This window comes from Anarhichas minor, unplaced genomic scaffold (genome assembly GCF_050575085.1).
Source record: "Anarhichas minor isolate MPS153535 unplaced genomic scaffold, ASM5057508v1 ptg000022l, whole genome shotgun sequence".
In the NCBI taxonomy this organism is placed as follows: Eukaryota; Metazoa; Chordata; class Actinopteri; order Perciformes; family Anarhichadidae; genus Anarhichas; species Anarhichas minor.
In genome coordinates this window covers 4,470,384-4,487,500 of record NW_027466468.1, presented here as the reverse complement: position 1 = coordinate 4,487,500, position 17,117 = coordinate 4,470,384, and the positions used below count along the sequence as shown (strand labels likewise).

The 17,117-nt window shown below is 42.7% G+C and overlaps 1 protein-coding gene across 1 annotated transcript in view; it reads right to left on the bottom strand.

The window, feature by feature from the left end:
• The window catches only part of ncalda (neurocalcin delta a), a 64,606-nt gene that overhangs the window by 33,298 nt on the left and 14,191 nt on the right, over positions 1-17,117 (bottom strand). The gene's annotated exons all lie outside the window — the stretch shown is intronic.

The following is a 17,117-nucleotide window of genomic DNA, read 5'->3' as shown; positions in this document are numbered from 1 at the left end:
AATGAAAGAAGGGAGGGGGGGGTAGCGAGAGAGACGGAGAAGCCTGTGTTGCCGTGGTAACAGGCACACTGCACAGAAATGATTTTCAATAGGTCATCCGACATGCACGCACACGCAGACAGATTCTTACATAGAGAAGATGGTAGAACCAGAGAACCAGATGAGCCGGTAGCAGACGCACTAATGTGGACAAGGTGAGCGGAGGGAAGATTAGAAGCTGATATAAAAATGGTTCACATTTCCATTTCTTTTTTTGACAGAAACAAAATGTGCACGAGACAAACTGCACTTTTGAACCTGTGCTCGGCCTCCTTGAAGCCAGATAAGCAACATGTTCTTCTCTTTACAATACCACGGTGAAAAACGAACAAAAAAACAATTAACCCTATGTTCTTCAAGATTAACTCCTTAATTACCATTTGCAAACAGTTTTTTTGCCAATTTATTATTAATCTCTGATGACACTCCACTTATTTTTACTGAATAGAGCTTGGACGCTTTATAATGTAACTCAATGCAACCTCCGTATGTTAGCTGTTGGCTCCGTTATCACACCGGCTGCTAACAGCGGTTAGCGTAACGTTTCTAGCCCTCATGCCGATTTCAACGCAGATTTGATTCACATTGTAGCAGTATCAGGGACACTTCCCATCTTCCCCATGGTGACTGGACACCTTTTGTCTGAGCCCTGATCCACGGTACCTACAATAGATGTGTGGACATTTATTGATTCTATGATACATAATGATGCGGACAACTCAGTATCGATGCAGTGACAAACATAGTAGGGAGTTTCATTTCAGCTCAGTGTGAGTCTTTGCTGTGTTTTGCTGACTGTCACGCTTGTTTCTCTTCTTCTCTGATCTCTGTTTCAGTGAGGGCGGAGCTTAAACAAACTCCTTGCGCGCAGAGCTGAGACAGTCACTAGGCAGTCCGCTACCTTGTTGCTCCCTACAATGATGTCAAGAAATTTAGCCAGAGGGACATAAACAAACAGCTTCCATTCACATGATGGGCACCAAATGAAGCACTCTATTGGTGTTGGTATCACTTTAAGGGTACTTTTGTTAGTACTGGCATCGTAATGTATTAAAAAGTACCCAGCCCTAATAGAAAGGGCCGGTTTTTAAGGTCTTTCTCAGTTTTTCAGTAACAAAACTAGATATATTTTTCATGATTTGATTCAAAGGATAGAAGAGCTTATGTTATCAGAAGACAACTTTAATTATTAGAAAAGGACCTTCTCTCTATGTCCGAGACATCGTTTATTCCTTCAGGACTCCAGCAATTTATTCAACACATGACTAATAAAAGAAACTATATCTGCACAAACTAGGAGGAAGAAGAAGAAACGAATAAGAAAGTAAATAACCTTCATTACTTCAGGGAAGTGGGGAATACAGTGGCTGCAGTTTCAATTGTTTTTATTTCATTTATATATTAATACAGTGAGACAAGCTGACGCGGCACACCTCAACACAGAGATCAGATATAAGTAGAACACTACGACTAACAGCCAGTCGGCAGTGGGGATATGGGTATGATTACGTCTTCATGTCTCATTTGCAGAGTAGAGACTAAACAGGCATCATGTCTTAATCATGCACATCGGCCTGAACTCTTTCAGGTACTGTAGCAGTGTTTGGCAGAAAGATGTCAGAAACGTTCACACTTTCACACAGTAACAGACGGCTACTCAAGTAGACTTGAGGCGGCAAGACTCTGCTGTGAGTGAATAATCCACAAGTAAATTAAAGCAACATCTTGAGTTTTTAGGAAATAAACTTATTTTTCTTTCTTGCCCGGAAAGATTATCACCACTGTCATATTCAGCCTAACATAAAGAGTAGAAACAGCCAGGGCTCGATATTAACATTGTTTCCCTTAGTGTCCCACAACTGTCCCACAACTGTCCCAGACTTAACAACCAACATCTCAAATTGACTCCGACTCTACATATTAAATTTAGCTTCATTACAAGCAATTTATTATAAACTAAGTGAGTTCACTCGCATCACTCCATTGACTCTCTCTTGTCCCCCATGGAAGTTCAGATAGTTCCCTCGTTCCCTGCACTTACAAGAAACACACACACTGCGGTATTTACATTCTGCAGGTTGCAATATGTATGTTACCCGTTGGTAAACGCTTTTTATCCACTAAAGTAATGGACACAATTATTCTACAGCAGCCGTAACAGCTTTTTTACTTTGGCCTTCACAAAACTCGTGTTTTTTTCATCTCACTAGTCTGTGGCTTCAACTCTGTAAAATAGACAACCATGACGTAAAAACATGTTCATTTTTTGTAATGATGAGTTTCTCTACTGTCCCAGAATTGTCCCAAACACTGTATCGTTGAGTCCCAGGTGCTATATTCTAGTCCGATCCAGTCACTGCTGTGAGCAAAGAGATAGCCGTACAACCTGTTGCTTGTATACTGTGTTGTTGGTACAGTAAGTGAGTAATTAGTCGGCAGATTCTTAGATTAGAGAGTCATCTTTTTGCTAAACTAAGTTATTGGGCTGCTGGCGGTTGCGTATTTCTTAAAATGTCAAACTATTCCTTTAACAAATAGAATAACGGATATAACGTTCTATTTAAGATCATTCCAGTTTGACTATAACGAATGTCAGTTATAAGATAAACTGATTCAAGGCTTTCTATCTACAGGTTTATACATGAGGGGGTGCAACATCAGATTACCTGAAGGGCTGTTTGAAATGTGTCCAATTAACTAATTGCATTGTTGATTGTCACAGTAAATATTGTGATACTGGTATGTGTTGCAGCTCCAGTAAAACATCATGTCTTTAGTGTTTGTTCTTTTAGATCTATAAATCATTTTTATTTTTCAAGTATCTGTTAAATAGGAGCAGAGGACCGTCTTAGTGCACGCATGTGCACGTTTACATACAGCAACTCGGTATTCCTCTGGTGGAGAAATGTGCTGTGCATTGTGTGAAGCTGATTTGGGGCAGGGCTTGTGTAATGGCACAAAGACTGAGGGGGTGCAGTGTGGGAAGGCCAACCAAAGAACCTCCTTACCCCCTTCCTCCGCTGACCCCAGCTTTGGGCTGATTACGTTCTTCTGAATAGCATCTGCTGGCCAGTTGAATGGAGCGCCGTGGGGCCCAGATTAGGGTGGGGCAGTGCGGAGGGTCAGCCGAGTGAAAACCACCCGCCACTGGACTGCTGTTAGTAAGGGTATGTACGGCTGAGTGAGAGGCACATGGATAGAGACACGAGATGAAATAGCACACGGGGCAAAGAGAATCAACACAGTGCAGGGAAAAGTAATTTAATAAAGCCTGCAGCTATATATATATATATTTATATATGACTGTAAAGACACTGGGGAGTAAAGCAGAGGCAAGAGTGAAGAGAACAGCAAAGCACAAAGAGATTAGATGATGTAAGACACTGAAATGAGAGTCTGCCAGGTGCGTAAATTGGTTGAGGGATAAATTATTTAGACCAAAGCCTGAGTTCGGGGGATTAGTGGGCTGACTGGTCATGCCTTTAGGTTAATACATGGTTTATAAAATAAAGCTGGTTGAAAAAGACAAGTTGTATCGGTGTATCTTGTTTATATGGGCGGCATTTGAAGGTGGGCTGAGATGCTGATCATCATAATGAAGTGACCAGCACTATAGTTGCTACAGAGATAAAAAAGCAGCAGAAAGACGGACACATTATTGCATTTACACATCATTCTTCTGCACTGCATGCTTCATATTTTGAACCTCACGCATGCCTGGTCAATCACTGTGGAAGGTGGGCTGGACTATAAGATGTTCAATTTTGGATAAAACGCCCACAAAGATTTGGTACTACCGTAGATTGTATAGTGGACTTAACCAACGTGACGTCACCCATTGGTTCGTGGGCTACGGTCTTGAAGCCTCGAGTTCGTCATTTTGGCCGTCGCCATCTTGGTTTTTTGGAACCAGAAGCGCCATGAGAGGGAGGAGCCAAGTACAACCGAACGATGAAACAATAAAGTTTCATGAACTGAAAACACGCCATGAAACAGTTTATGTTGTAAGACCGCAACACTAAGAACAAACTCCCAAACCGGACAAACGCTGTGGCAGCAACCTGTCAATCACAGTAAGCCCGCCCTAAAGCATGCCCTGCTTTATGATCTGTTTGACTCTAAATAGATCATAATTTACGAAATGAACATCATGCTGTATTGAAGAAGACTTGAAACTAGAGATTGAGACCATAAACTCATGTTTACAATGTTTACTGAGGTAATAAATCAAGAGAGAAGTAGTCATTTTCTCATAGACTTCTATACAACCAGAGGAGTCGCCCCCTGATGGACACTAGAGAGAATGCAACTTTAAGGCACTTCACTTTCACTTTTCGACCTGCAGGTTTCCGGTTGGGTACTAAAGGACCACCTTATCTAACCTTTTGAAAGGGCCTTTTCACTACTTTTAGACACTCTGCACAGCACTAGAAAGTTGTGACCACACTCTTTGTGTTTGTGTAGGTGTGTGTGTGTGTCTGTGTGTGTGACTTAGGATGTAGGGTGGGTAAGCGGCACTAGAGGGAATTCCTTCCTCCTGATGACTCAGGAAGCAACTGCATGGGCGGAAGAGAAAACAACGTCTCTTTCCAAGGCAAACCCTTTAGAAGTCGTTCCGTTGGGAAAGGAAACTTTCCCCACCCCGTGTCACCGTTCGAAGCTCACTTCTAAATAACTCCATGTATTGTCTGCTGCAACAAATCAGCTGAGGGCAGGACAGGTTCAAGTACGAAACAACAGACTGCAATTCCTGAAATTGCAAATCAACCCCAAAAAAGCAATACTGAGAGATGACAAATGTACGCTCATGGCAATACTGTACAAGAATGAAAATGGTTATTGGCCAGTGAGACTTAAAAGCTGAAGGCTGGACCTGCATCAGAGAGCCGTCATGTTAATCTCAGCAGCTGGGCTGGAGCTATTAGATAACAACAGATTAGCAAGTGGATAATCAGCTGTTGGGCGGGGGGGGGGGGGGGGGGGGGGGGGGGGCAGAGCTCCTAATGAGGTTTGAGTGTCTTATCCAACAAGTTAGTGAACACATGCACATATCCACACCCAGATGACAGTGGATGGCATTGGTGTTTGTCATTATTCATCACAATGAATTTCAAAGCAATATTTTGAGAAAAGCACTGCTGGATGGGTTTATAAAAGGCTCAGCTTAAAGGGAAACTTCTGTTTATTTTCAACCTGGACTCGATATTCCCATGTTTTTTGTGTCTCAGTGACTAATGTGGGACAGCAATTTTTGAAATTGGTTCAGTATCGAGGGAGAACCGGCAGCCGCTAAATGGGCTGCAATGTAATCGCCCGGGGCAACTCCTCACCGTCAACTCACAAAGGGGTGAATGAGATTTCAGTTACTTGTTTCTTATATAGTGAATACAATTTGTGTTGTTTTCTTGTTCTCTCGTCATATTTGAGTATTCTAAAATATAGAATCTTTCAAGGTTGTGGCTCCCTCTGTTGTGCTCACCTACAGTTAACCCCGCCTGTGTATATTGATTGCGAAATTGCCTGAATATATGTGAAACGTCTGTGTGGCAATTTCCTTTTTTACCATGTACAATTAAGATCCAATTCAATTGAATTTTCAAGTTTGTTAATGTGTCTAACTAAGGTTCCCTCAATAAGAAGTCTTTTTCTGAATACTCACGAGACAGTTAAGCCTCACCCACATTGTCCAAATCGGCTAAACAGTCAGCCATGACACCTCGTCGTTCGTCGCTCCAACTCTCACTCACGTTTCCCCTCTTGTCTCGTTGCGAAAAAGGCACCTCACAAGTTTTCAGATCGAGACTTTGCCTTGAGCAAGACTTAGTGAGACACAATGACAAAAAGACCGGATCAAGCTAAATGTGTGCTTCTATCTAATAAAATGTTGTCAGACACTTATAACAACAATCTGAGCCTATTAGTGGTATTCTTGAGACCCAATTGGGGTACTATACCCAAGCAACTGTGATTGAAGGTTGTCATACAAGCATGATGTGAGTGGTTTTAACGTGATCCAAACAGATTCATTTTGAAGTAGCACACTCTCCAACACCTGTGACCAAAGCTTCTGATTGACTGATTTCAATTTGCGTTCAAATGCATTTGTTGGTTACCCTGCATATCCTGTGCTCTTTTAGAGTTAGGGGCACTCAAGTCCATGAACAGTTGGGGCAGTATATCAGACCTCAGAACAGGCGACGACAACAACTGGAGTACATTTTTAAAGAGGAACTTTCTATGAAAATAACGGGGTGACGCTGCCACTTTTTCTGCTGTGATATCAGCACAAGCGATACGGTAATTATGTCTACGTCCAATATTAAGTTCTCTAGGAAGATATTCCAGCGTAGGGGAAGATGAATGGGCCCTGAGCTGCCCGAATACTTTATAATCCTCCATGCAGACAAGTGTGTGGACAATGCCTTATGTGCCACAGCTGCTTGTCTATGCATATACAGATGCAATTGGAGAATTGGCTGTGTAGAAACTCATTTCAGAGTCTGGTGTGACGGTCAACGAGTGCAGATGCACAGGAGGTCTAAGAACGTTCTGCTGCTTTAGAGGAACTCTTTGGACGATTGAGCATTTCTGTCAACACAGAAACAAGGGACAGATGCAGCATGCGGTGACCGCAATGATGCAGAGAATGCGGCGTTGCGTAATTCAAGTGTACTGCCAATTACAACACACACAGGAATCAGCAGAAACCTGGCGGGCAGACAGGGAAGTGAATTCATCTCCCACACGCCATATGGTTACAAATATAACAATGCACTGTCCTGAGAGCAGAGAGAGAGAGGGGAGGAGATCCAGATACCACCCCCCCCACCACCATGTTAATGTGCAGCCATGGATAAACCCCTCATACTGTAGGGAATCTTGTATAAAGAAGATGCACTATGCAACACAGTCAGCTAAACTACTTGTGACGACACGCTGCTTTATCCAGCTCCAGTCAGGGAGTGTTCTACGAGCAGCAGCTGTTCTCGTAGCTTTACAATCTGTATATCTGGATAGCAGTACAGTAGGATTAATTGACAGCTCGCCGAAATGAGCAGACAAGGTTGTTGAAAAGCCCGTCTCCTCCTCGTGCGTTATGTAACTGCAGTACAGGAGGCGGGCGAGCTGACGCACCTCGCTGAACAGGCTAATCCAATGCACCGCACCACTTGCCAAAGCATCTTCTTGTTGTGTAGTAACACTGGTTCTGATTATATTTAGAACCCCCCCCCTCATATCCGTTTTTCAATTAAGTGGGCAATAATTCATAGGAAGAAAAACCATTGAATGTTTTAAGGCTGACCTTCAAAGTTCTGACGGTTGCCTTTGGAACATCTCTTTTTTATTTCTTAATAAGGCTATGCATGACCACAAACATCACAAATAGCCCATGAAGTAAGGTAAAGTAATCCAACATTATTTACCAGGCATCAACTCTAATTAGTTTTGCTCAGACGGATGACGCTGTCCCGGGTGCTGAGCGCAGTGGAGGAGATCGATAGACAGTCTCAACAAAGACAGGTCTTCTGTTTTACATGTTGCGATAGGCTACAGTTCATTCATTTATTCATTTGTTTAGAGGCATACATACGAGCTAATTTGTTTTCATGGGCTCCCGCTGTGATATATTTGATGTGAATATTGCAGATTTCGGAGCCGTTTTCATCCCAATAAAAACAAAATTAATTTCTCATCGCTCCAGACAATAATAGCAAAGCAAAGCACAATATTGGTCGATGAAGTTTGACAGCTCGTGTTGTTGTTGTCGCTGCTTTACTACAGTTATCAACTAAAATGAGATCTGTTCACAGAGAACAAATTCATCTTCTAAACTCCTATACACAGAACGAATGTATACCGATGTACCCGACCGGGAGAAAGAGATGACGGAGATCACACTGAAATCATGTTAAAATGCATGCTTACATTGTGAAACCTGAAACAACTTGCTTTGGCAATATTGAACTTAGTAACGTTGATGCCAAGACATAGAAAAATGATTTAGAATCAAGAGAGAGAGCGAGAGAGAGAGTGTGTAGATACATTGCCCACTGTCCTCCTCCATCTCTCACATCAGACTTGTTCTGCGTCTTCCTGGTTAGACAACCTGATATATCGAAGGAATTAGTCCAAGTTGTCAGAGCTCTCGGCAGTTGGAAGAGTTTTTTAACGTTGAAAGTGACGACTGCAACATTTTTAATGATGGGATTTTTTTGGGAAGTGAAAAAAAAGTAGTTGAGGAGCTCTGCTAGAGTGGCGTAAAAGTGGTTGATGCCGGAGAAAAAAGGCAAAGAATTAGAAATATGATTGTTTAATGGAAGAAAATGAAGCATCGGCAATGTATTTCGAACATTCCAAATATATCATAACATCTGCCTTCATGCAATTAAACAACAGGTTGACCGTGATTAGAGCGGCGTCACTCGGCAACCACAGAAACGTGTACAGTAGCGGTGCTGGGAGGCTAAACCTATGCAGCGGTGCTTCAAGCTGCCGTCGACATGTTTAGCATGTTCACTGTCTTAGTTTAGCATGTTAGCATTCTACGGCTCTCTCATCCCTTTTGATAGTCGTACTAATTATATATTATTGCATATGACTCAATCTTGGATGTGTCTCCATAATCCAGAATGGCGAGAAGAGCATTCGTTACCTACTTAATCCCATTTTTAGCTGAGGAGGTGGGCCGTGAAGAAACAGAAAATTGCAGATTGTATAACAAAGAAACCTTTTTTTTTTTTTCTTGCACGCCCAAAGTGTCTCAAAAGTTACTCAACGGCATTACAACCCACTCCATCCTCTGTGATTCAGACGCTATAAACAGAAGCCAGAGGAAAAGGACGGACGACCAGTCGGGGCCATCTATTCTTCTTGATGGCGGACAGCAGGCTGGATGCAGGGAAAGGACTAACCACAGCCCACTGTGTCAGTCTCTCTCTTATCAGAAAGCAGCAGGTTGGGAGTCGGGAGCGAGAGGAAGACACATCACCACCACCTCCCCTATGAGTCACGCTCTGGTCCTCTGCTCACTATTCCTGATACGCACAGACTCCACACACACACACACTCCTACACATACATCAATAACATTCATACAGAAATAGAGCCGTTGTCTTTGCATATTGATGACTGTCTACTGGCATGGAGGGGATGGGCAGATGGAGCGCGCCTATCAAATGTCAGCCCCAACTAGATTCACAGCAGCAGCCGTGACATTTTGATTTTTTTACTGGCCAACCACTTCCTGTGAGTCACACAGTTTTTGTCAACTTTGGAGAAACCCCTTCGCTTGTGACATGAATACAAAAAGAAGCATTAAGTAATATTAGAGTAGCTGATTGGATTTCACATCAGTTAGGACCATGCATGATCACGTTATAGAGGTGAAACCATTTGTCGATTCATCCATTGGTTGATCAACAGAAAAATACTCTGCAACTATTATTTTCTTGTCGCTGCTTTGCTGGATATTTTTGGGTTTTGAAATGTAAGGAACAAACACCCATTTTCAGTGCAAATAATAGTTTGTAATACATAATATAATTATTATACAATGGATAACTGCTTCTATTGATTTAGATTGGCTCTCAGTAATAAGATAATAAGTGTTAACATAAGAACATTTGTATCAGTCACATCAGTCTAAAAAGTGTTGTAAAGTTAAAGTCTAAAATAGCCTTTTGTCCACCAACTCCACCAGAGCATCTCATTAAAACACAAACAGTAACACGAGCAGCTTTTCCTGCTCAGCGGGAGAGGCTGTGACAGCGTTTAGCCTGACCTCAGGGAGAGAACAGCTTATGCTTCTCATAGGCATCTAAACAGTCTTAAGTATAGATTAGAAATGAATCACCAGATAGTACGATGTAAATAGTGTGGATAGATGGAAATTCTCTAAAAAGATCCATTTGCCAGGTGCAGCAGCTTTACCATACTGCTACCAGTTGATTAATGAACATTTGATAAAACAAACAAATGAGAATATAAGACACAAGACTAACGTCTTACCCAGGGGTGAAAGTGGCCAGAACAGAATGGAAGAGGGAACAGCTGCTGACTGACAAAACTCACAGAGAAAAACCAACAGCCCAAACCCATCTGTTAACGTTAAGTCTACATAGCAACAGTTAGTTAGTATGTCTTTAGTACTGAAAGAAAAGTAGCCGTATTAACTAATTGTTACTGCGGTTTCATCGTTTCAGAAGGAAACTGAGTGACGTTCCTTATTTCAAGAGAGCTCCGAGTTAAGTGGACGTAAGGAAGTTCAAAGTGTTGGGATCTGACCCTGCTCTCCTGGCTGGCTGAGACCTTCACACGTGCTTTTCAAACAAAGGAGCAGCCATGTTCCTTCCTTTCACCAAAACGCCTGACCTGGGGTCTATTCGAAACTCCACCCAGGATGACCACACCTCCAGCTCCAGCCAAAACCTGATGCTGGCCCCTCATTGGCCAAGAAAGGGCCCCCCACTGGTTGTGCTACCTGGTTTATAAGCCCCAACACAGCTAGAATCGCCCTCTTCACTCCGGACTCGTCCAGGGGACAAGAAGATCCACAAGGCTCTTCCGTCCAGACATGCTGATGTGAGGAGGTCCACAAGGCCTCTTCCCTCCGGACCTCGTCCTGGCAACAAGAAGATCCACGAGGAACCGCGGCCTCATCAAATCCTATCAGGTCACATGTAACATTCGCTGGTCGAACAGACTGTGTTTTATTTTGAGTTTTGGGATCCCGTAGTGCGAGAACGGATAACTTCTATGCCCCGTTCTCCCACCCTTTTTGTGTACACACCGCCGGCAGAAGGACGATTAACAATCTTTCCTCGCCGAAGATTTCCGGGAAGGACGACCCAAACCTCGTCCCTCAGCCGAAATTACAAAGCCCTCTCTGCAGAGAGGAGATAGAGTCTGCGCCAGCTCCGAGAGCCGCCCCACCGAGAGCCCTCATCTCTCGAGGACTGACTGATTCTGGGCCTAGCTTAGCATTAGCTTATTTTAGCCTATTCGTTTATGTCGTTGCTATTCCTGTATCTTGTTGTGTTAAGTTGCTGTCGTGTTATTGCGCAACATCGCGGACCACGGAGTCCCGTTATATTGTGTATTTCCTGCTTTAACGGTTTGCATTAGATCCGTCGCTGCTAGTGGATGTGGAGCTTGTGATCTTATCACTTTAAAGACTAAAACCACGGTGGCGGACCCTAGTCTCGCCGACCGAGTTTCGGGGTGATAAGGGAGCAACACTCATCTCACCGCAGTGATAAATATCTGTTTTGTTTTGGGGATTCTTTTATTTTGTTTTGGTTTTATTCTCTCTTCGTTAAATCGGCTCTGTGAGTGGGATCTAGAACCGCAACTATCACGTACAAGCGTGACCGGTCGATTCAGAATCCGACCGCAGAGTTTACGAGTGATCAGCTGTTTCTCACATTCTCACTGCAGCACCACGCTCAGAGCTCCTCTCTCTCTCTCTCTCTCTCTCCACTAACCCGCACACACACACACACACATAGTTAGATTCACTGATGTTGGTTGACCCTCTCATGCCCTGTCCACACTACTCCGTTTCTCCTTGGATGCAGATTTGTCAAATAGAAACGATCTCCGTCCACACGGGAGTTTCAGCATCATTCTCGAGTTGATCTGCGTCCACACGGCAGCCGTCGAAGGCGGACAGCACGTGACCATTAACTACACTGGGCATGCGCGTGACGGTGTAAACAGGAAGTGAATTGCTTGCTTAGTTAAAAAAAAAAAAAAAATACTCGCTCTGTCTCTCTCTCTCCAAATTTACTTTAACATCAACACTTACACATAAACGTTTACTAGATTATGGGTCCATCAATGTGGTCTCTCACTCGTTTCCTCCGTGTTGTTGATGTCTGTTCTCACTAGTAGCTCTGAACGTCATGTCCGCCTAGCTAGCTTCTAAGCTAATTTTAACATTACCGCCAATGGAGAAATGCTAACCGCGATTAGCATTACAGCGGTGCGGGTCTATCTCTCTCACATCAAATTTACTTTAAAATCAACACTTACACGTAAACGTTTACTAGAATATGGGTCCATACATGTGGTCAACACACGTCTCTCACTCTATTCTGCTCTTCCTTCGTGCAGGAAAGCTTAGCAGATCGCTAACAGTAGATCCGTGAAATAAAGACCATGGAATCCATAGAAGAGTTTCAAGACTTCAGTGTGAATCTTTATTTGTAAAACTGTGGAAGCACAATATGAAATATGGCTTTACGAACTGTCCCTATACACATTACACGAATACAAAACAACAATCCATGATATAGCCAGCATGTAACATGTCCGCCTAGCTAGCTTCTAAGCTAATTTTAACATTACCGCCAATGGAGAAATGCTAACCGCGATTAGCATTTAATACAACACAAATGTTATACTAAACACGCGAATAGAATATATCTACGTACATATTTTCATGCTCCATAAATACATACTTACAGACTAAGGTCTCTCAAGGCTACCAAACGGAAGAAGTAAAACGTTAGAGCAGCGTGTCTTCTCATTAGAATCTAAAAACAACCAGCTGCTCCATAGGGCTGATGCCGGTCACGCCGCTCGCTAATCACTCCAATAACAGCTGCTTCCTCCACAGAAATGCAGACTTTTACTGCATAGCTGCTGCTAGCTGTTGTGCTAGCAGCAACGCTTGCAATTAGATATCCATGTTGAAATGAATCGCTGGTAGCCCAGTTTGTTTTCTTCCGGGTACGGGTTATGTGATAGTGAGTGTGACGAATCAGGGACGGAGACGTCATGGTTGCCAAGAACCAATCCAGTAGCGAACACGGGTGTGGGCGTAATTTTTTCTAAGCACATCCGTATCCGACCGTCCACACGCAAACGCAACCCCGGAGTTCTCAAACACCTCCAACCTCGCCGGAGTTTTCAGATCCCTCCGTTTAGGGTGCTCCAAAACTCCGGCGTAGTGTGGCTGCTCAGTGTAAACGTAGCAAATACGGAGTAAAAACGGAGTAGTGTGGACATGGCCTTAGACACGTGGTCGCGTAGTCTATTGTCCCAACCCACGTTGTGCGCCGTGCCACGTGGTTACACGTAGCCACCTCTCAGCCATTTGGTCGCAGGTCTCTAGACTCCGCCCTCTTTGCTTGTAGGCTCACACGCCCTCTTTTTAAGATTACCCCCATCACTTTTTGAGTAGGTTCCCCCCCTCATTTCCACACACACATACATACATATACATGTACATATATCTCTATACATATCCTTACCCCACTTTATTCATTTGACCTTAGGTATTAGACACAATTGTATGATAGTGTTCGTTGATTTTGATATTACTTGATCTGATCATTTATTATTTTGATTTAATAAACTCTGTTATATTTTAAAGAGCAGTTTTCTGTGATTACTTGTGCATATGTGTGTAATAATAACTGGATGTAGTGGCCTGTGCTCGAACTTAAACCTTCACTTTCACTCTGAATGTGTAATAGTACTCAGACTGTTGACATTGTGAGTGAACGCTAATTATGAGACTTAGTTTTATTGTTTGGTTATTGGTCCCTGTCCGCAGGGTGGTGCCCCGTTATTATTAATAATCATTAATAATTGTTACTCACATTAATAATTATATTGATGTCAAGAATTTAGTTTCTTAGATGCTGATAACCCAAACACGCGCCTCTACGTTCCCAACAAAAGGTTCCGCTGAATGCAAGTGACCAGATGTGCGAGTGTATGAGGCAGAGTTGAAGTTGGCTCTTGTTTTATGCAGTGGACCTCTCAACTGGACAAGCTGCAGCTGTCCCTTAGATTGTGTGTGTGTGTTCATGGTTGACAACTCAGAGGCAGTATGTGTGTATCAAAGAGCAAAGGATGTTCATGCCATTTATCTCTTTTAATGTTAGTAACACTAACAGACGCACACACATACTTGTCCCTGATTAACGAGTGTGTGAGTGTGTATGTGTGACTGTGAGATGGCCTGTGTTTGGGGGGGGGATCTGGGGGCCTGGGAACTGTGTGGAAATCACATTAGGCTTCCTCTGGCTCATCTCAAGAGTCATGGGAAACAACACACTGACCAAAAACAACAGGGATCGTGCACGCTGCAGCCTGACCACCCGACATCGCACACCGACTTCTGAGAGAGGAGTGTGTCCTTCAAAGTAACCTATAGCTTTACCTCATTTTCTGCTTTTTACCTGCCGGTAGGAAATATGAATAAGATCAGACTTGATCATTATGAGAGCATCATTTCACAACATGATATCATTAAACTCATGTTTGCCCCTGAGCGTGCCCAAGCCAAATATTTTTGTGTTTAACTAGAACTAAATGTGAAACGTCCACCCTGCGGTTCCCCTGAGGACTGTTAGCTCTGTCAGCACCTTTGCCATTGCTTGCACTGTTAGCGCTGTTAGCACGGTTAGCTGCGAGCCACCGACTCAGCCGTCGCCACGTCGAGAGCTGCGTGGAGGCAATAGGCATTCGCTGAATTTCGCATTGAAGACCTTTAATGTTGTAAATGTGAGTTCCAAGGCAGATAGATGAAAATATGGATTTACTCCTTTTTCTGGGCTCACAAGGCAAATTCTGCCTTTTCAACCTGCAATGAATCAGATCTGTAAAAACAATACATTTCAAATGTGAAACAAGACTCTACAGTCATGTTAAAAGATCTGTGAGGTTGTACTTTGGCACATCGGTGCTTGGAGCAAAATGCTAACATCAGCATGCTAAGGGCAGGGTTATGCAAAAAATTGACTTGTTCGTACGATGTATTGTCCGACCTTGTCGACATCAAATGCGTTATAGCCGTTCTGAGCAGCTATACTGAAGTTACAGAGACGTTTGTGAAGCTATTCGACCATTCGACTAGCAGATGAAGCACACTAGCGCCTCAACATACTCAAAATGCCAGTGCTGATGTTTAAAAGGTCTAATAGCTACGTTGTTAAACATCCTAGCATCTTACATGCTGATTAGCACAACGGACAGCTGAGGCTCATTACGTTTTCAGGTATTTTGTCCCAAACCAAAATATTGGACAAATAAAGATTTTGACCAGAATGATGACGCTAGATGAAAAGTCCTCTATGAGTGAGGTTATGAGGCTGTACTTACTCATTTGTTGACTGAATAAGCTGTACACCAACATGTTTCTTTTAGGCTGACCAGCCGACCAACATTGCATTCCACAGCCATGCCACTCGTATGGATAAAAAGCTGTTGCCATGTGAGTGATGATTTCCCAGTCTGCTGCGAAACAGAGAGAGAGAGAGATGCCTCTAAACTTAAAAAAAGTACAGGCCAGCTGAGTGCTAAAAACAGCTCAATCCCTGTGCTGTTTGTTCTGTCGTAAAGCAAATAGACAAAAGACTAATAGATCAAATGTGTGTGCTTTACATGTATTATAAAAGATGAATACAGAGTGTATCATGTGATATCTACTGACATGGTTAGAATAGAGAATACAATTAAAAAGACTACTGCGTGTGTGTAGACGAGTAAGAAAATTCAAAGAGGTCAGTGATGATCAAGAAAGGAAAATATTCATAAAGTGGAATTCAAAGGGCTTGTATTTGTCCAGTGAGAGGAGATTTAAAAATAATGGAAGTCTGTTTTATTAAAGCGCCGGGATCAAAACGATAGCTATAGCCAATGACTGAATATGACATGCGATGTGGAGTGAATGAAGGCTGACAAAAATCACAATGTTTCATCTATTCAACAATGGAGGATTTTTTACCGCAGAGTTGAGTCATTTCACAGTAATTACCCTTCAATTATGGGTATTCTTTTCAAACACCAAGCTACGTACCTGCTCTTTGCAAGCGCGCCATGTTTGTCTCTAAAGCTTTTTCCTGTTGGGTGCCTGGAGAAGAGGGACAGTATGAGGAAAGCTATACCTTGGCCTCCTCTCACTTCCCCCCGGCTCGCTCAAAAAACACAACTTGATGAGCACAAACTCTGCGAGCAAACTAAAAACCTGTGTGTGTGTGTGTGACAGGGAGTTTGTGTTTAAGTGCAACAACGCCATTATACAACATTTTGCTTGCAATTAAGAAAAAAAGTAGTTCCAGTTTAATGTAATCTTACACAAAGAGGAAGGTTCAGTACCAAACAGCTGTAACTGTGACAGATGTTTTAACCAAGACAGCTGACACTTCCAGCAATAATAGTACGACCTTTGTGATAACTATACTGAGTTGCCAAATATGAAGTCCGTTAAACTCCCTGAGACAACAATAAACAGCTGGCTGCAGCAGTAATGATTTAGGTGGGCCGTTGTTAAAGGATAAGGGCTAAAGGGATAGCAGTGATCGGTCGGCCCTGACTGAATTATCTCATGGTTCCCAGAGGATGAACCCTGCTGACGTTGGAGATCCCTTCATGTTTCCCCTGCTGTCACACCAGCGGGTTAAAGTTTTAACTTCCTGTAATATATATCAAAAAATCTGCAAGATGCATTGGCGCAACATATTGTACCAACATGTAGGGATGGGCAAAATCTTCAATCATGGATGTGCAATTCTACATCACAGTAATGTTATATAATCACGATACAGTTATTGTTGCTGGGAATTCAAGTAAGAAATGGTAAATATAAAATAACCGGGTATTTTTTATGTTCTTCTTTTACTTGGAACTGCCTCACATGATGCAATACTTGAATTAAAACCTAAACTCAAATTCTTTCAAAATGGAGCTTTGTGGTCCCTGAGAACAATCATTTGTTAATAAAGTCCCTGAGGCTAACCGGTGCAAATACACACACAAAGCCACCACCATTTAGAAAGCACACACATTTGTATTTCACAGTGTACAAAACGGAAAAAGACTTCTATCCATTTTTTCCTGCAGGATTTGCTAATCTTCATTTAAAATAATTGACAAACAAATATAAGCTGCAGTGTGCAAATGTCTGGTAATCATGTAGCCTAAGTAAAGTTCTTTCTCATCGTGGAATTAATAGTTCTACCTCACCGTGGGCTGGTTGGGATGCCTCTAGCTGCTCCGTATCTGCTGACTTTTCACACATATTTCGACCGTTGCGTGGCATATCATATCGTATCATATCGCCCAAC